This window comes from Canis lupus, chromosome 18 (assembly GCF_003254725.2).
Source record: "Canis lupus dingo isolate Sandy chromosome 18, ASM325472v2, whole genome shotgun sequence".
Lineage (NCBI taxonomy): Eukaryota > Metazoa > Chordata > Mammalia > Carnivora > Canidae > Canis > Canis lupus.
In genome coordinates this window covers 20,615,053-20,639,920 of record NC_064260.1, presented here as the reverse complement: position 1 = coordinate 20,639,920, position 24,868 = coordinate 20,615,053, and the positions used below count along the sequence as shown (strand labels likewise).

The 24,868-nt window shown below is 33.4% G+C and overlaps 1 long non-coding RNA gene across 1 annotated transcript; it reads right to left on the bottom strand.

Annotated features, from left to right (window-relative positions):
* Nucleotides 1-205: 205 nt before the first annotated feature.
* LOC125752950 (uncharacterized) lies at nucleotides 206-8,212 on the bottom strand. The gene is made up of 3 exons (XR_007403612.1): nucleotides 8,077-8,212; nucleotides 6,741-7,007; nucleotides 206-329 (listed from the first exon to the last, which is right to left on the bottom strand). It is a non-coding gene; the product is annotated as an uncharacterized LOC125752950 (long non-coding RNA).
* Between the last annotated feature and the right edge of the window lie 16,656 nt (nucleotides 8,213-24,868).

Sequence of the window (24,868 nt, the reverse complement as noted above, 5' to 3'; positions counted from 1 at the left end):
TCGTGGTTGAAATGTGATATTAATATTGCTCTGTTACTTAAAATTTTATATATACACACACACACACACCCTGAAAATGTCCACAAACAAGTAGTAAACAGCAAGGAAAATACACTAACTTTAAAAAAGCTTGTGCATTCACATATGATTTATACATAGATTATCATCCACTTTAAGTAAAATGTTTACCTTCACAGTTATAGAATTTCTAATGATCTCTTTTACTCTCATGCCATTTTTAATTTGTAATTTAGGAATTATGTAAACTCTTCTGACATTCATTATGTCTCTTCAAGGTGATGGTCCTAACTGCTACTTCAGTTGGATAGCTACAAAGAAATTTAAAAAGAAACCAGATGAATAATTCTATAATTCTTGTATTAGATACACACTTACAATTTTTTAATAGTTTATATAACACCCAAAATTCTCAGTAGGGAATGATAATCATTTTAGATTAATCTGTCAATCAAAAATAAATACCTTTACTTTTTTCCCAGTGATTATATCTTAGAGACAATCATGAAAGCTGAGTGGGAACATGTTGGGAAGCATGATACCATAAATTTACAACTGGGCTTAAGTTGGCTGAGAGATTGATGACACACTTGTTAATGTGGGAGAAATATTCACAGGGTATATAGAGTTACTTTACTGTGGGTAGTTTGATGTGCTGTATGATGTTAGAACTACTCTATTTGACCTCTGTTCAGTGATGCATTGTAAATGTGAAGTATTATACTTCCTTAGAAAGCAGACTCAATGCATTTCAACCCCATGCTGGTTGTTACCCAAAGCAAGCATGGTTAAATTACACGCATCTCTTGGTTTTAAAGGAAGGGAAGAATAGGGGGAGGAGACACATTTCTCATGGATTAGCATCCTCTGATCTATTTTTGTGACTAACCTAATACAAATTCAGTAGATCATTTTTTCATGGTTGAAAAGAAAAATGTTTTATGTCTGTGTTTTTAATGCTGAACAGATCTGAAAAACATTTAAAACAGTCCTACCAAATCAAGTGTTCTCATTAAATATTAATGTTTCACACCATATAAGCATGTAAACCATGTTTATTGGAAAAGTAATTTTGAGTCTTCCCAAGTGTTTTTTAACCACATCTTATATATTTATATTCTTCAACATACACATACACACTCAAGTGATACATGTTTGGTCCTTCATTAAGTTCTGAATGACTCAGAATCATTCAAGTTCATTCTAGGTACAGATCTTGTCCCCATCCCCCACAGTATTACATTACCTTGTTTTTAAATAGTAGATTCTACGTAAATGGTAAAAGCACAATGACTTTAAAAATGAAGAAATAACTTGAGTAACTTGAATTATACTGTTCTACGTGACTCCTTAGAGTTTTTACTTACATTTAAAATATTTAAAGTGAAACAAACTGTGAACATGAAAGGCATAATGTGCATTGGCGGTAGCAGTAAAGTATATATTTAAAATAATACAATATAAATTTTATTACATACAAATGTCTTTAAAGTTTGAATTTTTCTTTTAAATTGTTGATTTTAGTTATTTTTTAAAGATTTATTTAAGAAAGAGAGAGAATCTGAAGTAGACTCCTCACTGAGCATGGGGCCTGATGCAGGGCTTAATCTCACAATGGCAAGATCATGATCTGAGTAGAAACCAAGAGTGGACACTTAACTAACTGTACCACCCAGAGGCCCCAAATTGTCGATTTTAAAGAGTAACTTAAAAAGTGATCATAATTGATCATTGCAAGATTATTATCAAATATATTTTTGTTATACAAATATAAGATATATAAAAAATTATCTGCTCTGGGTATCAGATGCGCAAGATGTGCTTTTGCTTAAATCAAAAGCAGAGAAGTTGGAATAAAAACTGTGGAAGTGATAAACTATCAGTTTCTATCATGTCAGAACATTTTTATTTCTTTAGAATTTTTAAATTGTCATTTGTCTTCTTCTTTTTTCCATGATTATAGCATCTCATTCAGACTTAAATTATTATTCATGAGGCCTGACTAAAATGTTTTATTTACTCAGATACACTTGTTTCAAGGCTTTGAAAATGATAAATTTCTCCTGCTTGAATTATTAAGATTGAACTATATCTTTAGATTATAAAAGATACATTCAGAGTTTTTATGAGCTATATTTCTTAGAAGCCAATAGAAAGTAAAGCCATGCTGATTTAACATCCAATTTGCTCAATATTTTAAATATAAATAGTGCTGTGTAGTTCCATACATCAACCCCTGAGGTGAAGATTCTATAGGGCTTTTTGAAGTTTCTTTGAAATTTGAGAGGAATCATTAAGAGACTGATACTGAATCTTTCATTATCAGAAAATCCAATAAGAAAAAAAATGAATTAAAAATATGAACTCTTAGTTAATGTCACTGTTAATTGCAATTTATTTATCCAACACATTATTAACTACAATGACATGTCTTGTGGAATCAATCCAGTAAGTTTTCTGGATCTCTCACAGGAGGGTGGTGGTGGTTGTGATTAGAAGATGTTGTAAGAAGCAGAAAAGAAACCTAGATATTGATTGAAGAATAAGAAAATAAAAGTGACTTATGAGAGATGCTCTGTTTTAAAATAAAAAATTAGGATTTGTTTCTGAAAAAAAAATCATGAATAGAACAATGAATACAGTATTTTTGTTAAAATGAGATTGAAAATCTTAGATGTTTAAGGTTCCCAACACATTGTTGATGTTAACAAGTAATAATGCTTATATAAACCTCTGGTATCTTATGGTAACCAGGATTTTAAAACAACAAATATTGCTATATGAGAGTAGTACATCTAAGAATATACGATCTATCTTTCCATGACCTTAACCAACATGTTAGCTCGTAGTTTATTCTGGGGCTTAGTAATATGAGCCACACATTTCCCCACATCAACTGTCAGCCTCCATTCCTTTCTTTTTCTTGGTTTAAGGCTCCTTTATTTGTGGTCAACTTTTCTTTCTTCATTATTCCTGTCCCTTGCCTCTTCCTTTGGTCTAAGGTGGTTACCTAAACATTCCTTTCCACCATATACTTCCGGGGTGATATGGAATATTTGAGTTTTCAGACACAAATGAGTAACCTTTGCATGAAAATGTAACTAATAGTAGAATAGCTCTCTGTTTGCTTTCTGTGGCAGCTATTCAATAGTGGTTATTCATTAACAAGTTCTCTTCCAGAGTAAAGTACTTGGAAAGAAGTAGTTCAGAATGTAGTCTTTGTTTCCAAGTCTTCCTTTTATCTTGGTTTGTTCTCTATGTCCTCATGCTTGAAGCAGTCACTGTTCTTGTATGTCAAACTGTTACAATTACCTTCACATTCTACTGGAACAGTCATCACTCAAAAACTCCCACTCAAAGTCTCTAAATCAGTGGGAATGAAGCTCAGTTGATATGATTTCCCACCAATTCAATATTGAAGTCAGAAATGTATTGCATGGTTTAAAATATAGTTCATGGTTTCAGACTTTCAGCCACTCCTATTGAAGGATATAAGGCCAAAGATTAAATATAGATGCAGTAATTTTGTGAGTATATGGAGGCTTGAAGATTTAAGCAAGGAGGCAAAGCAAAAGAAAACAAAAATTATTCAAGTATGCTGGAAGAGAAATGTAACAACATGTTGTGGCAAATCTGGAGACGTTTATCTATTGATTCAGCTACTAAACATTTTTTACTGAAGATTAAAAATATGTGGGTGGCAATAAACTAAAGTTTGAGACTATTCACAAGATTGTATAAACATAATGAATGCACAAGACACTTTGACCTTTTGTTTTAAAAAATGTATCCCTTTTAAGTTATCAAAATAATAAAAAAGCAATATAGCAATACTTGGATATAAATAAATAAACAGGAAAAAAATATCATCTATGTATTCTGTTATGGGTTATGTGCCCTAAAAATTCAGATTTTGAAGTCCGAACTGCCAGTACCTCAGAATGTGACCTTATTTGGAAACAGATCAGTTTAAAATCTAATTTGTTAACTAAGATGAGGTCATTAGAGTGAGTCCTAATCCAATATGACTGGTGTCCTTTTAAAAAAAAGAAAAAAGAAAAGGAATTTTGGACGCAGGGGCATGCAAACAGGGAGAACACAAAAGTGAAGAGACAAAAAAGAAAATGGCAATCTATAAGCCAGGGAAAGAGACCTGGAACATCTCCTTCCCTCACAACTCTCAGAATGAACCAACCTAATTGACACTTTGATCTTGGACTTCAAGCCTCCAAAACTATAAGACTATAAATTTCCATCGTTGAAGCCACTTATGTTGTGGTACTTTGCTATAGCTACCCTAGCAAACTAACACATCCTTATTACCCAGAGATAATCTTTATAAAAATGTGTTATAAAATACGTAATCTGTAAATATTTCCATTTGTTAGTATGTTTTTTTTTTTTTTCCACATAAAAATAAATTGTGAAGCAGGTTTTTTTTTTAGGCTTTGGCAGTAAGTTTCTGTGTCCTACCCTGAAATCTAGTACTCTCTCCTACTGGTAGCAATATACCAAATTTAATGCTAAGCTAAATGATAACATTCCCCAGGCTCCCTTGGGACTAGGTGTATTTATTTGTCTAAATTCTGAACTAAGGGATATTAGAAGAAATGGTGTGGAAGACTGTCAAATAATTGCAAAATTTCTGCAGTTTTATAGTCCCTGCAATCAAGCCAATAAATTGGCAAAGTCTCTTAGAAGCTAGAAGAAGATAGAAGATTCATGGGTCAGAGATGAAGGACTTTATTTCCTCATAGCAATAGCAGTAGTCAGAGTATCAGCATTTTATTTTCCTAGTTGCCCAAGAGTCAATTCCAAGCCTTTCAACAGGGCTATGAGAAGAGGGCCGGGCCACATCTGTGTTTATGGACCCAAAGACTCTTTATCATAGTCAGTAAGCCTGCGTACCCTTTGCAATCAATTAAACTTAAACATCATTTTCCATAATGGCTAAGGAATTTGGTATACAGTTATATTACCATTTACTCATCTAATCCTTTTTATTGTGTCACCATTATTCTGTTTCCATTTCTCCAATATCAAAAATTTTAATGTACTTTATTATCTCTGCATTTTTTGTTCATTAAAATTATTTCCAAAAGATTGGTTAATGCTTTTATATTGTACGTTTTGTTTAATTTATTTTATGTAAATATGTGCATATGTTGACAAAACAAAATCTTAAGTTTATAAAACAGAATTACCATTTCCATCTCTGCCTTCTCTCTTCTCTTTCTACATATATACAAAATACCAACCTGAAACTTAAGTCTTAGGAAGTAACAACACTTGACCTTTTCAATTTTGGGGATAAACTGTAGGCCCTAACTGCCATACTTTTATTATGATATCCTAGTTTATTGAATTTAACTCACATATGATAAGACTCTTCAATGAATTTAAAATAACTTAGTTTTTACATTACGTTTCTTCTCTCTAAATTTGATTATTTGCACATGTATTTGTCTTATTTTTAAATTTTTCCCTTGATTGCTAATTGCTAATGCTCATAAATCCAACTTCTTTTACTCAAAAGACATACTTTTTTTTACTAATAATAGATATGATCAACAAAAAGAGATAAATGAGCCTATTTGGGTAGAATTAATATTATAGATTCCCTTATTGAGTAACAGAACTGTGTCTAGTAATTTAGACTATTTTGTTGTGCTTGATAATGCAGAAAAGACCTGGTCATATCATCTGAGTAGCTTCTAGCTCAGTAATTCAAAATACTTTTAGCTCTTAAGATAATGATTCAGGATGTAAGTATATTAAACATAATACATCTTGATATATATCCTGCATAAAAAATTTAAATGTTAATATTCATGTATACAACTCACATCCATAATTTTTTTTTGTCTTTTGTGAAATGGTGAGCTCAGGTCTATCACTGCCTCTAGGTTCCCTGCACATAGCTTCCTTTGTAACTAGCAGATGAGTAGCAGAAATAGCAGCATTGTGTGTGTATGTGTGAGTATGTGGTGGGACCGAGGGAGGGAGTCTTGCATGCCTGTATTAACAGCTGCATAAATGCATTTAGGCACCAACAGACAATTATCTAGGAATCACATCAAGGAAAGGAAAGTAATAATTATGTGTTGCATTCACTCATATGCTAGTATTAATGCCATAGAGAGAGCAAACTCATCGGAGAACAAATGAAAATTTTCTTCTGTGTACCAATAATACATTCTCAGTCAGGATTCGCTAGTACCAAGTAAATATCAAACCTAATGTCCAACAAAAGAGAGACCATCTAATAACTGAACACTAGTTTTATTATTGATAAGCAACCAAAGCTGAATAAGAAGCTAAAATTAATCCCTGAAATATTTAGGAAGAATAATTTTGCAAATCAAAATTATTGATAATAAAGAGCATCAGTAGTGCATAAGAAATTTAGGTGGCGATTCAGAAATTTTTATTATTTAATTTAGGAAAAATATAATTATTTGAAGCTTCTATGTGACCAAAGACTAGACTCACAATAGAGACAGGCATCAAAATTAACAAGAGACAAACAGTGAGACAGTATTGCTTGTTTTTTGGCTGATTAGCATTGAAATGGTCTTCCTATGGTTGGGCAGTCTGACACCTTGCAAGACCTGGTGAAGTCTTTCCCCTATAACCTAAAGAGCCAAATCCATAGTCAAAAGCTCATACAGTCATGTGACTCAGCCTGAACTTGAGATCTCTTCTCTACGAGTCAGATTCACCTGTCCTAGACAGTGTTTCTGTATGACAGTTTATAAATCCTCTGGGACATTGTGGTGGCAGTTAAGATAGCCAGAGTCCAGTGACCACAGTGGCAGCTGCACTGAATTCCAACAACTCAGAAGGGCATGCCCAGCGGTCTCAGCAAGAGGCAATTTTCTAACCAGACCCAGTGCATGATGTGATGTTAGCTGTGTTCTTGGCTGCCTGGTCTCCCTTCTGTCCTGCTCTTTTTTCTCAGCCCAGTTCAGCAGCCTTCCTTTTTGATTCTGGAAGATACAAGTAATCTTTTTAATAAATAATTTTTCAGTTAAACTAACCAAAGGTGGTTTTACTTGTTTGAAATTAATAACCCTTCTCTCCTTGATTACATTAATGATACCAATGGTAGCATGACTTTAATCTTCATTTGTAATCCTTATAAATTAAAAAAGATATCCAATGTTTTATATAATCTAAATTAGTCTAATATTTTAATAAAGAAATCAGAAGTCTTAAGGCATACTTGGAATCTACAGAGCATTTGTATATTAATACAACAGGTATTAAGAGAAAAGAAAGTAAACTAATCTAAATAATTTGGAGAATTCCATATTTCTGAATTCTTCAGAATAATACCTTAATATATTGCTGCTCATAAAAGTTCCTTGATTTGGGGAAGGAAAACTCATCATTTTTTTCATTCTTATTCTCAGAATATAGAAATATGCATATCAAGAATACATTAAGTATATAATCTTAATTTAAGTGGCATTATGTGCATGTCATTGAGAATACATAAAACAAACTACAAGAGAGGATAAACTGCAGTATTCTCAATCTTTTTTTTTCTTTTTTTTTTTTTTTTATTTTTTTTTTTATTTTTTTTTTATTATTATTTTTTTTAATCTTTTTTTTTCTAACCCAATACAAGTGAGGAAACTGACTATTCCTATTAATAACAATGGCCAAAAGTAAGATATTTTGTTGAGGTCTATTTGATACAGTTGTTTTGGTATGATTGATATGAATCTATTATATATAATATAATATAATTAATATAATATAATAATATTCTTTTTGTTTTGTTTTGTTTTGTTTTTACCTAGTAATGCATGAATAATAGACATACATGGCATTAGCTCATTCCGTTACCTTGACGTTAGTTCTGGCCCCCTAATCCCTGGCTTCCAACCCAGATAGCATGAGTCTTAACATATCTATGATTCCAAGAAATGGCATCATTGCTTAGGGTCAGAAAGGTTATATGATTAAAGAAAGGACTGAGGAAGTCTATTTCACACATTATTTAGTAATTTAAAAGTTTTGCATTATTTTTTAATATTTAATAAAAATTACCATGTCAAAATTGCAGTGTGACATACATCTTGGCTTATGCTTACAATAATTGCAGAATGGGAGGCAAGGAAACCTACTGGAGCATATCAACCATTTTAGGAGAAGATATGATGTGTTGTAAAAGCCTTTCTCCATCCAAACCATTGTGACTTAAAGCATTCCAAGAATGGGTAACAATATGAACAGTGACATGGAGCGAGCTCTGAATGTTGCATACATGTATCTATGCATCTGCTGTATTTCAGTGTCCGAAATGTCAGACACAGGAACACTGATCTGAATGGGAATACTTATATAAATTGCATTAGAAAACTTGCCCCTGTACTATAGACAGGATTGTGACCCCTTGAAATTCATTTGTTGAAGCCCTCACCTCCAATGTGGTAGAATTTGGAGATGCACCTTTGGGATACAATTAGGTTTAGATGATAGTCATAAAGTGGGAACCTCATAATGGAACTAGTGTATTTTTATTGATTTTTGTAATATTTTATTTATTTATTTGAGAGAGAGGGGGGGGGCAAAAGCAGGGGGAGTGGCTGGTAGAGGGAGAAGGCTCCTCATTGAGCAGGGAGCCCAGTGCGGTCCTGGGATCATGACCTGAGCCAAAGGCAGATGTTTAACTAACTGAGCCACGCAGGTGCCCAGAATTAATGTATTTTTAAAAAGAGGTACCAGTGAGCTTGTTGGTTCTCTCTGACCACTGAGTATGCAGCAAAAAGGTGGTCATCTCCAAGCTAAGAAATATGCCCTTGAAGAACCCCACCCTGATCCTGGACTTCCCAAGCCTCCAGAACATTAAGAATTTAATTTCTGTTGTATAAGCCATTCAGTTTATGAAATTTTGTTATGGAAACCCGCAGACACTTTACATGCGAGAATTTCTACTTTACTGTGAAGCTGGTAACAATTCTTTCACTAATTAACCATTCATCACTTTTTTTTCATAACACTAATATATTTGTTTGGAAGCATCTAAAAGGAGAAAACCTCAAGATTCTTGTTTTCAAGAACCTTAGAACTTGAAGAAAAATTATACATGTACTTGCAGACATTCTGAAATTATACAAACAAGTATACAGAAGATATATATACATATATATGTGTGTGTATATATATATATATATATATATATATATATATATATATATTAAATGCAAAGTGATGTAAGAAAAAGCGAGGAATGGGGTCAGCATAGTTTCCTGTAAAAAATTTGGCAAAATAGTTGTACAATTCTGGGGAGGATACTTTGACCATTTTGGACCTCACGTATATTTCAGTTGGTTTCCAGTTCTCACAGTCTGTGAAATCATGATTCTTATCTTAACTCCAGGAGAAGAAGACACGTATTGGCAAAGAGAAAGAGTAGGTTTTCTTAAGAGCAGGCACAAAGCTTACTAGTTAAGCATTTGTTCAACAGATTTTTACAAGACAGCTCTCTGAGGAGATTCGAGTCAATGAGCCGAGAATTATACATTTGTTGGCTGACCAGAATGACTTAATGAGTCAGCTCATTTGGAGTCCTCATATTTACACAATTATGTTAATATAAATGGTCTTACTAACTGTCATACATATGCCAAGCATCCTCCATATTTTGTCACTGACCTTTACTACAGCTACTAATCATTTATAAAATGAGTATAGTTGGATCTAGTCTTTATAAATGAAGAAACTGAGGGTCAGAGAATTTAACATGACAAGAAATGCACAAGTGGGATTTAAGGGAAAATATGGCTGGTTCTAATATATGCTATCTTTCCACTTCACTTTCCAAAAACTCTCTAACATTTAGTAAGAGTTTACTGGGGACTTATTCTAAAGGTTGTACAGATATTAATTTATTTGACTCTCCAACAACCCATGGGATAGGTACGTCTTTTATCCCTGTTCAATAGACGAAGAATCTGAAGAACAGAGAGGTTATGTAACATGTGGGTGATTACACAGCCAGCAAGAGGCAGAGCTGGGATACACTGTGTCATGAATGCTCCCCTGTATAACGCTATATAATATGCTGGCTAGATGTTCATGGTATTAAGATGGAGAAAATAACTCACTCTATCACATCTCCGTTATTTCTTAACACTTGGGTAAAATGAGTAAAAATGGTGCACAGTAAGGCGTCTGATCAAATATCAGGTAAATCGTTTGATCCACCAAGAGTCAAAGTGATTAACTTGTGGAGAAAGCCCAAGAGATTTTCTCATCAGGCTAATATTACTGCTAATAAACACAGATAAAGCTTTATTTATAGTTACTACATAGCTCAACAGTTGAATTCAAATTTCAACTGCAATCACAGTATGGTGACAGGGGATATTTTTTGGAAATAAATTACTTTTTATGTAGATATTATTGTCCTATATGAGAGAAGCCAGAGAAAATTCTTTCTCTTTCATTTTATTATATGAATCAGCCAAGTAAGGTCTTAGTATGTTTTTAGATAAGAATGAAATAAGAAAAGTAGACAATTTTTTATCCTGTCTTTGGATTTTTCTCTTAAAAAATCTATCTGGATTGGAACAAATGATAATATGTACTATAATGAAAATATGAACTTGCTCTTACAAAGATATAAACAAAAAGAGAGATGGATAAGACTCTAACACTAGGGAACCTTCTTCTCTATTTAGGCCCATAAAACTGAAAGATTACTTCATTTCCACATCCCATATCCAGACGTCAGGATAATGATATTTTTCGTGACTTTTATTAAAAACACCATTTTATTTTTACTTCAATGTCATGGTGGCTGAAAACATATAGAAGTATGTGGGAATCTAGGTCCAAGAAATATTTTCATTATCAAGTTAATAAGAAATTCCTGAAGAGATTTTCAAGCTTTCCAATTCAAGTAAAAGAATATGTGGTTGAAATAATATCAAGGAAAGAAGAGAGGAGGAAGAAGGAAGAGGACAGTGAAGAGGGCAAAGGATTATAAATACTTATGTAATAATAGTAATTTAGCCAGAAAATCATGCTAATTATTGGGAGCTTAAAAGAGAGGTTTTAGGTCAAAGTCTGACAAACCTTTTCCTTAAACAGTAACATAAGAAATAGATTTTAGGATCCATACTGTCTCTCGCCCAACTATTCAACTCTGCTATTTCAATGAGGAGAAAGTCATTAACAACATGCAAACACATGAATGTTGCTATATTCCAATAAAACTGTACTTATAAAAACAGTTGGAAGACTAATTTGGTCCTCAGGCTTTGCTCTAAATTATAATGCTAAGATCATAGCCCAGTACTTTCAGAGAGAACTTTCCACTTTGAAGGAAATGTCCTTCATCTGTCTAAATTGGTAACCACCAGTCACAGTGGCTATAGAACACTTGAGATGTGCCTGGTGAGAGTGAAGACAATTAAATTTTATTTTAATTAATTTACATTTACATAGTCATGTGACTAGTTGCTCCATCTTGGAGTGCAAAGCATATTTCTTCTTTTTTTTAATCTGAAAGTACAACTTCAGAATTTCCTTCTATTGATAATAAAAAAATTGCTCTTTCCATATATTTTGTACTGATCAGATGAGATCAATGTTATTTTATACAGAATTTTTAAAAATGTATGTGGTACTCATTATATTATGAAGTATTTTTCTAAAAGGATGACAGTATTATTGGATGAGAAGAACTGAGGTTTGTAATTAGGTCTTCATCACTTATTAATTGAATAACATTACCAAAATATTATTTAATTTCTTGAAGTCACAGTTTTGAAGTTTCCTTGGTGGTAAAATTGAGATAAAAATGTCACCTACTATAACCAGTTGTCGTGAGTTTTGTGAAATTTAAATATTATATACCATTACATTTACCATAAATGGTACAAAGGTATCAGCTTTTATTACTCTCAGTAAGAGAAAGGATAAATATGAAGTCCATATGTACTCTGCCTGAAAATGTCTTTTTTTTTAATGCCTTAAATTTATCAAGTTCCCCTCTCCCATCAATGACCTAATTCTGCAATTAGCAATCTCAGCATTTGCTTCTGAAGAGATATTGTATCAAATGAATTCAAGGGAAAAGGCTTCTTTCATCTCAGAACTTAAAAAATCTCTTCCAGTAAAATCCTTTCTGCAAGGCATAGGTAGAAAGAGAGAGGAGGAATTTAAGAGATAAAGAGAAAATCAATTGAAGTCGAAGCAGTTGGGTTAGGGAATGGGTAAAAAATAATAATAATAAAATAAAATAAAATAAAATAAAATGAAATAAAATAATTCTACTTTGCATTTATAATCTCATCTTCCAGGAGAGAAGTTAATGCTGCTGAGTGGGAGGTTTCTATCCCAGCCATGAGCATTCGGCCTTTATGACCAGTCATCTCCCATCTCCCAGTAATATCACCATCCGGCATTAGTTTTTTAACATAGGAAATGGGGGCAGGGGACCACACACATTCAGCCATAGAATTGTTGAAATAAGCACTTTTATTCCTAATTTATTCTGAGGAATCTGCGCATCAGGTTATTTCACAACTATCTAAATACTGTGAATGTAATTTCTTACAAATTGGAGGTTATTATATCCCATTGCAATCAAGGAATGCAGCTGTTTTGTGAAAATCTTCAGAATGTATTACTCTTCTATACACACAAATAGTTATAACCAGTGAGTATACGATCTGCAATCTACATATAGATCCCTTGTCCTTCATTGCAGTGAAAATATTGGGTAGCAAGATGGTTTACTATCCATACTGAGTATCAAAGCTCTTTCGTTACAAAGAACTGAAACCTACCCAGAACAATAATAGAAAGGTATTAAAGAATACAACTTTGAAGTCAAACTGCAGAAAGTGCGGTCATGTGGTATGCACGATGTATGGGAAACAACACATTTCTTCATTCTCTCTTCTGGTTTATACAGCTTTTGATTTCTGATGCTTCAGCCTGTTAATACTATTTACTGATCAACAGTATAGTTTTCCTATCTAATTCAGTTTTGCATCCCTATAATTCAGGTAGGCCCTGGTTTTCTTCTGTCCTAACACCAAATGATGTTCATGACCATTTAACTTCAAAGTCCACTGCCAACTTATTTAAAATTCTTTTTTTTTCATAAGATCTTATTTATTTATTTATTCATGAGAGACACACACACAGAGAGAGAGGCAGAGATATAGACAGAGGGAGAAGCAGGCTCCCTGTAGGGAGCCTGATGTGGGACTTGAACCTGGAACTCCAAGATCACACTGTGAGCTGAAGGCAGATGCTCAACTGTGGAGCCACGGAGCCACGTAGGCATCCCTTTATTTAAAATTCTTAACAAAGAAACAGATTATTCCTTTCACCTTTAATTGAATGAGTTTCTTCAAGTCAGGTGCTCATCCTGACCCAATTAGCTTTGGCCAGGAAATAGTTGATGTGATACAAATATAACCACCTAGACTTTTATAAAGGGAGATCTGGATATGCATGAAAAACATGCACACACCTGTGGGCATGGAATCCTGTTCCTCAACAAATGAACACTTCTGGAAGATTAATGAACATGCATATATATCAAGCTTGTATGAATGAATCTGGCATGTGAGGGATTTACATCCATTTACAGTTCTAGAAATATAATTTCTATAATAGATTTTAAATAAGAGAAAAACAGCAAAAATTCAATGTAAAAATCAGAATAACAGTCTTATGTTTTTGCTTCTCCAAAAGAAACACGTAAAATGAGTGAGCAAAATCACACTATTGCCATACAATTCTAAAATATATATAAATTTTTATTTGAGGCATCTTTTGTGATATAAAATATATTATTTGGAAAATAAATATCCTAATATAAATCTAACTAGAATAAATATAATTCTCAGTATGTCCAAGCATAACAAATAGCTATTTCTTAAAATGATAATTTTGTAAGCCTACAAATTATATATGGAAATAGCCATCACGATGATCAATTTTTTCATTAATCATTACATGCAAAGACACATATTTCTTCAGCTCCACAGATATATCACAGACTTATAATTAAAGACTTAGCTCATTTTCTTTCTATTTTTTTTTAAACCACAAAAACTAGAATGTAATTCAGCTGTTGGCTCTAAAGTGATTGCATGTGGATTATGGAAGCAAGAGTCTTGCAGAGAAGAGTTTATATTTGTAACTGTCTCATGATGTAGGAATTCTGACAGTTGATACATATATGCCCTTCCAGAATATTGTTTCATAAATAACAATGCATATAAACTGAAATATTACTGGCATTATATACACAAAGATTAATACATTGTGAAATAGTTATAGTAAATGCTACTCATGGCTTCACTTCACTCATGAAAATAAACTTGTTTCAGAAAACACCACATGGACTTGTTTAAACACAAATGAAATAACCATTGACCAACAAATAAAAAGTTCATATATTTTAAGAAGATAATAAAGGAAATAGTAATCCATGTTTCATTGTTTATTACACTAATGGAGTTCTAACGAGTTTATTGTCACATAAAGAATATAATACACTGAAGAATTATTTAATTTCTGTGGCCCATTTCATTCATTCTTCTATTTATTCCACAAATATTTGCAAACATACCAAGCTTGAAATATTATGCTAATGTTATGTCAAAGCTCACAGACTATTTATTGAAAAATGTTGGAGATTTATATTTGGCATATACACTAGGTCACCTCTGTCACATTATTTGGAGAATTTACATCACTTGCTATTTCAGATTCTAGTTCCACTAAAAGTCACTGGAGTATTAGCTTCCAATTATTTTTTAACTTATTTATGTATGAACTTGGAAGTTTTAAAAATTCAAAGATAATTGGTTTTAAAAAACAAGATAGGCAAGATAATTTTTCAAATAAACTATACACTCACAATCTTCCACTTAGTCTCTCAACAAAGGAGAAATTCCATCATCCTACTCCTGTTCATTTCAAATGCCACACTTTCTGAAAATATAATTCGTCTGACATCTACTTCAAAATTCTGACTATTCAAGTCTATATTGATCTTTCTTTTTTTTAGAATTCTTGGACCTGAAATATATAATATATAATATATATTTCTACTTTCACTATTCTTTTTTTTTAAGATTTTATTTATTTATTCATGAGAATACACAGAGAGGAGACAGAGAGACAGAGGCAGAGGGAGAAGCAGGCCCCACACAGGGAGCCTGATGTGGGACTCGATCCCGGGTCTCCAGGATCACGCCCTGAGCTGAAGGCCACGCTAAACCACTGAGCCACCAGGGCTGCCCTCACTGTTCTTTAGTTGTTGATGTAGTGTTATCTCCTCACTAAAGCTAGTTCTCAATAATGTCAGGTTGATATTTTGGCTTAAATTTATATCTTGCAATGATAATTGGTACCTGATTCACTGAGCTGGGGCTGATTTATCTAATATCTCCAAGTAAAGTTGTATAGTGTGAAATAAAAAAGCCAACTATATAGATTAAGTGATTTTTTAAAATTTCTTGTTTTGTTTTGTTTTAATGCTTACTCTCAGCAAACAGTAATTTTTCATGGCAATCCAGTATGCACAGACATTTATACCTAAATATATAATTGAAACAAAAGATTCATGTAATAATACCCAAACTATATGCAGTACAAACTGATATTGTCTATTTAAACAAGTCTCAATGTAAAAGATACATTGATTTCACGTGAAATCTTTTACATTGATTTCATGACCCAATAATGAATTTATCAGACCCGAAATTTAAAAATATTGCATAAAATAATTCTCAATGAGTAAGATCACAATGATAGTGCGTGACACTAGTGCAAATATTTAAGTTTTGGGCAGGGCTTTCTGGTTTTTTTTTGTTTGTTTGTTTTTGTTTTTGTTTTTTGTTTTTGTTTTTTGTTTTTTGGCTTTCTGGTTTTGAGCTGGTTTTTATTATTACTCCAAAGGATTATTGATGGCATTGTGGACAGGATAGTCCTTTGTTGTATGGAAATCTCTCTGTATTGTGAGATGTTTATTCCTCATGACCCTTACCTACTAAATGTTAGATATATCTCTCAATTATTGACAACCAAAACCGCCCCCACATGTCTAAAGTTGGGAGAAAAGCAGTTCTATGATATTACCCTAGTTGAGAACTCATGAGATCATGACCTGAACCAAAGCCAAGAGTCAGACGCTTAACCAACGAAGTCACCCATATTTCTCCAAATAGTTTTAAAATATTCTGCACTTTATTTGGATAAAGTAAAGATACATGTATTATACCAACAAAGAAGACTTTTCTGTCTCAAAATGTATCATTTTATTCTCAGGAGATTAATGAGACCTGTGTTTAAGGCAAATACCTATAATATTGGAAAACTGAGATTATTCATATCAAATAATTCCCAAGAAGACAATTACTACTACTCCTCTGAAGAATTTTTCCACTGATTTATCATTTTTAATCACATCACTATTCTACTGATTACAGATCATTCAATATAGCTTCAAGTTATTTGCTCTTAATGTGTTGTAAAAACAGGATATTCTCTCCCTCCTTTTGGAGAATGTCAGAGCCAGAAACTGAGAGATATCTCATAAATCTTAACTACAAGATCAGGTTTCAGGGCCTCTAATATAAAGAAGAGATTTAAGTGGATCTTAAGGTTTTAAAAATGTAAATAAATACCTGCCTCTCTTTCATTCTACTGTCACACAGACATTAAAAAAAAAAACAAAAAAAAAAAACAGACAACCCTAGGTACAGCTTGTTTTATACTAAGAAATACACTCTCTCTATATAAATTATTTTCTATTTAACATACAAAAAACTGTAGGGAATGAAAAACTCATAATTGCCTAATGTATAATAGAAACAGATGTAAGAAGAAAAGTAAGAATAATACCTTTGAAAATGTTTCTAAATGTATATTTTTCTGCAGACAAAAATTTACTGAAATATGTTTTTCATTGATTTTTTAAGCTCTTACCTAGAATGAGAGTGCAGGTGTCTTATAAAATTGGAGGTTGTCTTGAAGCACAGCCACGGTAGGTGGAATGGCAGAAAGGACAACAAAGCAGTGGAGCTGATAACAAGCCACACAATTCTGGCCAGGCCAAGGGATCCCACCTAGGGAATGAAAGCTGATCTGGTGCTCCTTGAAAACACACGGACACATTGATACTTCCCCAGAGAACCCTGCTAGAATTTCCAGAGTCATTTGGGAGCCTCCAGGGACACTTTGGCTCTATCTTCCTATGGCATGGGCACATTTATTTTTTCCTTGAACAGATTCCTAGTTTTATTTTATGTACACTAACATCAAGTGCTGAAAGTGATAATGTTTTCAAGGTCTCAGACAAGGTAGAAGACAGAATTATATGCCTTGAGTGTCCATAACATTTTGGGTTGTTGTTAATGGATAATTTAAGGCTTAAAACTAATTTGTCAAGCAGAAGTCCCTTTTTCTTGTATTACAGATATATCATAGAATATCTCACTTTCAGCGGTTGAGCATCTGCCCTCATTTCAGGGCCTGATCCTGGAGACCCGGAATTGAGTCCCATGTCGGGCTCCCTGCATGGAGCCTGCTTCTCCCTCTGCCTGTGTTTCTACCTCTCTCTGTGTGTGCATCTCTCATGAATAAATAAATAAAATCTTTTTTAAAAGATCGGGCAGCCTGGGTGGCCCAGCGGTTTGAGTGCCTGGACACCCGGGATCAAGTCCCACGTGGGGCTCCCTGCATGGAGCCTGCTGCTCCCTCTGCCTGTGTCTCTGCCTCTGTGTGTGTGTGTGTCTCTCCTGAATAAATAAATAAAATCTTCAAAAAAAAAAAAAAAAAAGAACATCTCACTTTCAAGGATATCTCGTAATTTAAAAGAAAAGGACCATTTGTCACTTTCCAATGCATAAAAGACTACAATGAGTTTGTGTTTCACATAGGACATCAGGAAAATGCAGCATGCTAATCAGACCTTAGTTGCATAGTACCAGAACAGAACAATTTATAGTCTTTCTTCCCAAAGACTATAAATTCCACTTTTTTCTTTTACATTCTCATTTTGATGACCATCAGTTAACACTCCTTCCCTGCCCATGTTCCACAGATACCTCCAAATCAACAAGAAACTTTCTTTTGTAACTTTACCTTGACGAGGACCTCTATCTGTATACTCTTACACGCAATACTTGAAAGTTCATCCTGATTTTTTTTTTGACATCTCCTACATAATGTGTCAATTTTTTGTGGATTCTGGGACTCCTGGGTGGCTCAGCAGTTTGGCATCTGCCCTTGGCTCAGGGTGTGATCCTGGGGTCCTGGGATTGAGTCCCACATCCTGTGAGAAGCCTGCTTTTCCCTCTCCCTATGTCTCTGCCTCTCTCTGTGTCTCTCATGAATAAATAAATAAAATCTTTTTAAAAAAAATTGTGGATTCTACTTCTATAATGTTTCTGGAATCCATTTTTGTCAAACTGCTCTATCATCACCCTAGTTCAGACTCCTAACCCCTATCTTTTTACCTATGAACAACTCAAATAGGCCCCATACCTCAAAGAACCACCTTCAGTATAGCTCCCAAAACTTACAAAGAACCAAAATTATTTAACAGGTTTGCTAAAATGCATATTCCCAGACCCTGACTCCTACCTTACCTCTTGGATTATGATTGAGTATAGGAGTCTTCAGTTTTAATTAGCAAATAGATGGTCCTGCCACAAAAATAGACCAGATGCAAAGAAACTGAAAAGGATATTAACTGCCAAAAAAGCCCTGAACCTGAGTTGGAAAAGTGTGTGACTCGGAGAATCAAAGTAACCTATGGATCCCCAAGCATCAATGTGCAGGATGTGAGCTAGAAAAAAGTATAGACCTGATCAAGAGGATAGTGGAAAATAAAGAAGATGAATAAAAGCTCTGCCAGGAGAATCATATCTTATTTAAGGAACCTCTTGACCTCAATGGTAAGAAGCCTTCAGCGTAATCTCAGAATAGCTATAAACTATTGACTGCTTTTTTTGACTTCCATTCTTCCCTTTCAAGTGGGACTATTTTTGTGTGGGTGTTTTCCTGCCCCTGTTCTACTATAGCATATTGCGTGTGTATAGGACAGATAACCTATCCTCTCATTTCTTAGGTTTTGAGGCCAAAAGGAGCCACACAGATTCCTAGCAAAGTGAATGCTGCTTTTCAACTTGAGATTCTGGACTTTGAGCTGTATTTATTCACTGAATGTTATCTTTGGTTGTCTCCCAAGAAAATCAATTCTATTAAATACATATCTATCCACAGATTCTTTGAGTAATTTTGAACTCCAATTTAAGAATCACTGACATAAATAAAAGATTAGTTTAGAGAGCTCCCAAACCTCTTTTCAAATCTTATCTTCCCTACTGGCACATATATGCCCTGTGCTCTGGCCAAGCTAAGCTGTTTATTGGGCCCTTGGGTTTTATCAGTTGCATTTATCAGAATTCATAGTGGCAAAGAAATTTTGTAAAAAGAAAACTAACTTAAACAAAAAGCAAAATTATCCAGTAGATATTTGGGGTCATATATCTAATAGAAAGCTAGAGAATGAAACTTAGAATGCAGGCATCAACAAGGGAACCCTAGATGGTTCACCCATGATATCCCGCATGAATCTAGTCAGCAGAAGTAACTACATCAGTACTAGAGAATCCAGGAATATGAAAACGTTTCTTGAATTCCTGAAGAAAGATGCATAGGAAGTCAACATACATATTTAAAAGAAAGGAGAGAGTTAAAAAGAGAAACTGAGCAATTAGCCCTCAGTCAACTTACAGAAGACATTTAGTGGGTGTGGGGAAATGAGAGAGAAAACAAGACAGGAAGTTTTGATTATACAAGCCAAGTACAAAGTTTGAGTTGTTGGACGTGGATGTGCTGATGAAGTCCAGAGTTTGGTTATATTTCTGGGTGGTCAATCTAGAGCTAAGATAAGTAAAGTCAGGATTATTGAAAGTGGTAAAATGTCATCAAATTAGAAATTATGAAAGTGAGGTCAGCTAAAGTTGGTTGAAAAACATATACATGTACGGTCAACTTAAGTTATCCCAGAGACAAAAGTAAATTGTACGAGGTACAATGTAACACAGTGATGACTTCACTAAGACTGTAGACTCAAAATATATAGCATTCGAATGAAAACAAAAGAGAGGCTAGAGACTAGTTCAAAAGTGGTGCCAGAAAAGAAATAGCACAATATCTTCATTTAAGCTTCAAACGAGTGGAAGAAAACCAATTAATTTTGTTCAACCCTATTATCACACAACCGAAGAGCCTTTTCTAGAGATATGACACAATGGGTCAGGCAATAAGTATCAACCCTATCATCATTATTGCAGCAATTATTGATCAAATACATACTAAGCTTTTATTATAAAAGCATTATTTTTATTATAAAAGTGACTTAAAAAAATAAAAATCAAATTAAAACAAAATAAAATATGAATGCTACCCAATCTTTTCCTTACCACCACCACCACCACGACCAAACACACACATAAGCTGTCAGGAATCTTCGCATTTAATGATTTTGTGCATTGCTTGGATTCTATATTTTATATAGAATATATTCTACTATATTCTTTATAGCATCACCTTGTGCTTGTTTAGTTTTACCAACACAATTACTGTCCCTCTATATATTATGTATATATATATATATATATATATATATATATATATATATAGTAAATGCTATATAAAATGTGAACACATTTGTAACTCAGTTATGGAGAGAAAACAATGGTATTTTGAAGATTTCAATTAATGCTTTAAAACAAATATTCCAAGAAAAAACATGTAAAATAACCTCCACCAAATACTGATACAGTTATCTCATAAAATAAGCATGAAAAGAAAATTGTCTTTACAATTTTAAAGTCATGCATTTACATAAAATTTGAACATTAAGACAGGAGAAAGGAAGACTTTATTAAAGGCCACTGCTATTGAGGTGTCAAGATTATCTCAACAGAAGAGAGAATTCTAGCTCAACTTTAAATATAAGGACAAATGGAGAATAATAGGTAATGAACAGACTCAGTACAAGGTATCAGTGGATGGAAATTATGACATGACATTAAGGGTGGGGGAGATTTTTGCTAAACCTACTTAACAGGATTCATGGTGTAAGCAGGCCAAGATGATCAGATATTAAAGGTATATCTTAGCATAATTCTTGGAGCAATTAGGCTAGTAAGGTTTGGCAGCAAGGCCCAAGATGAGGCCTACTCTTAAAAAGGACTCAGAAGAGTCTGACTGAAGTTTGGTCAAGGAGAGAGTGTTTTCAGAAGTACCACATTATACTGCAGCTATAATTTTAACCGGTATCTATCTAGTTTAAAACCAAAGAGTTTAAACTATAAACTTCTCCAGCCTGTAGGTCTAGTTATAACTTTAATGATGACTACTAAGCTTGCATGTTTCTTTGAGCCTAAATTTGATGTTTAACAGCAGCTATTTTATTACTTGCACCATTTTATTGCTTTTTTACCCCTCATTGTAGGACTAAGTATAAAAACCCTTGGTATTATATTTTGTTGTTAACAGGCTACTAAATTTGTGTTTCCTGTATAATCTTGCTGTGCTTGGTGTTTGCTGGGAAAAATCATAGTAATTTGTTCTTAGCTAGTCATAAAATTTATGTTCTCCATGGATAATTTGAAGCCAGAATGTTAAATAATATGTCTTATCCAGAAACCTAATTAAAAGTAACACTTCAAATTATTTTTTGTTTTTGTTAAACATACTAAATCATTTTCTGGAAATGCGTTCCTATTGACTCTTAGTGATTTATTCGGTACAAACCTTGAACTAAAGCTTAATATCTACATGCAGTAAATTGCCTAGGAAATGGCACAAAACTATTTTGAAGTGACTAATCTCATTTTCTAGGTACCACCAAAATACAAAACAAGAAAAATTACACAAATAATTCTCAGACTAAACTTCCTACGTTTACATCACTTTAACAGGGATATACATCATACTTGAACTGAAAGTGTTATTAACACAGATGAAGCAAACCAGAAGCAATTTGGTAACCCATTCTCATGATATGGTGTGGTATGTGTTTATACTGGTTTTTATGTTAAATGACAGTGCTCAGTCTTGAATCAGACAATGTTAAAATATTGTGTCTTTTGATTTTCTTAGAGGTATAGTCACCCTTTACCTTTAATTAAAATGTTTACAATTTTAAATTTTAAGCCCCTTACATCAAAATTGAAAATTAGTAAATACTGGCCAGCTCCACAAATATATTTATGGTATTGTACTTGTGAATCTATAAAATGCTTCGAATGATCATATTTAACTTACAAATGAATTAGTTCCAGGTTGTGAAAGTGCTTCTTAGAAGAAAAGTAACTGTATAGTTTTAACTTGATGTGTTACACAAGTGCTAATATTACTCATATTCTTATTTTGCCTTATTGAGTGTTAACTCAATACCCTATCAATATGCAAACTAATGTGTGTGTTTTTTTTTTTTTTTTTATATGTTGAAACTGAGGACTTGGAATTGAGAATTTCACTTTAAACAAATTCACTCTGAATCCCTATAATTGATGTTCTCTATTTTTACTTTATCAGGATTGTGTTTTTGTCACTTCCATCTCCATTCTAATGGGACAAGAACAACAGAAGACAGATCACCTGCATGACATTTCGCTTAACCTTTGGGAAGATGAAGAGAGTGTTGATGTGGTAAGAATGTGCACATGAAGATTTACCAATATGAGTTTTCAGTATAATAATTAAAGCATTTGTTTAGATGGAAAGTTAGATAACTCACAGACTCTGAGGAGTTATTATACCACACAACTACTGTAAAATTTAAAAAGGTAGCTGAATCAGTATTGGCTTTGCTCTTATTTTCTCCTCTCTCTATCTATCTATATATATGGCAACTTTAAAACATAGTTTCTATATTCTAACGTTAAAACCAATATGAACCTGGTACATACAACCAGGAAAAATCATGAAAGACTTTGTGAAAGAGGCAAAAATGATTAGTGGATGTCCTAACTTACGTCTCCATCAATTCACAGCATTGCACATTATTATCTTCCACATGCGAATGAATTCTTTCTAGGGAAGGGGCTATTGATTTCCCTTCCTTCTTATGAAGAAAAAAAAGCCAATTTTACCTCTATTTAGAAGTTAATTTTGGCATTCCTGAATTACCTACAGAAATGCAGTACTTTGAAGTGTCCTTTGAACCAGTTATAGCATCTTAATATATCCCTCATTAATTAATAATTTAAATAAAATATTTAGCACATACATGTTCATTTTATATTTGTAAGAGAGTAATGATTTTGTTTTTTAAAAATATCTTTTATAAAACCAAAATATAGTATTTACAGATGTAGCCAACATAAAGTCACATTACCTTTATGAATTTTCTTGAAAATGCCAAATGGAGATAATAGCACAATCCCGTAAGTCTATTTTCTCTTTCTTACACACACACACACACACACACACACACACTGAGAAAGAGGGAAACAACTGCTATCACCTCCCAATTAATTCTTCATCCACTCTCCAAACTCTCCTATGCCCACCCACTATTTCTTGTTTCACTCCTTTATCCCTCTCCTTTTAGGTTATATTCTCTTATCTGCACTTTACTATATTTTTTGAACATTGGTTCTCTGTTTTTCACACTACTATATGTCACTTTTTACCAGTTTTCCACAACAAAATTCCTCCACTTAATCTAGTACACAATTCTGTGTTGAAATCAGAGGTGTGATGCTGTGTCTATTCATGAGTATATACTTTTCTTTCATATAAATGACACACAAAAAAAGCCTATGCATAGAATATGAGAGTAGTTGTAGTTTATGTTATGGTCGAAAAGGATGGGGGCGGAGTGGAGAACAAAGGGGCTTTTCATGGGAATTTAAAATCCAATGAGGTACATACAAGTGTTGCGTTCTCAAAATCTTTTTAATCACATTAAGGTTTTTGGAACAATATTTATTTAAAAATGGAGTTCGTTTCAGTGAATCTCTGTATCCCTTGCAAATTCTATTTTATTCTACTTAGAGTGGATATATAATAGCAAAATAAAGTATCAATTTCTTTTTTTTAATTTTCTGTAAACCCACTATGTTACATGCCTACTGCTTATTTAATTATGCCAAAATTACTCGTTTCTCTAAAATTAGAAATGTGTTATTTTCATTAAAAAAGTTTTGAGTCCCATGTGCTCTATTTTGAATATACTTTGTCAATCCTCTTCCACAGAAAGTACGTGTGGAGTCCAATCAATATTTTTATTCTGAAAATATTTCATCATGAAAACACATTTAACTGATTGTCCAGATATTTCTTCTGCTGCAAACTTTCCTTGTCCTCCCTCCCCCTTCCCCATGGTCTATTAGGCAACGTCTAGACAAGAAGCTCATTTTGTTCAGTTAGCTCTGGATGTTTGGAATACAAAATAATAATCTTCACAGGAGGAAAGAAAGTTTAATATCTGAAGGAAAACTCTCCAGTGAAGCTAAGCTAATCCTATTTGATGGCTACTTTCTAACATTAACTTCCTGTACTTGATGCTGCTCCTCTTTATATAAATGTGTCTACCTGTGAATGTTTTAGTGATCCTCACATAGCCGAAGACTATACTTACTAGCTAGTCATCAAACAAACATAAATCCTTCTTTAGTGTGTGTGCCTGTGTGTGCCCATGTGCATCTGTATGTCAGCAGCGGGGGTAGAGGAAAGAGAACAGAGCGGACTTGTGAGGCAGGAAACAGACTAGTATAAATATGCATCGCTGTGCGGTTAACATAGTTTACGTGAAGGAGAACAAAATAACAGCAAC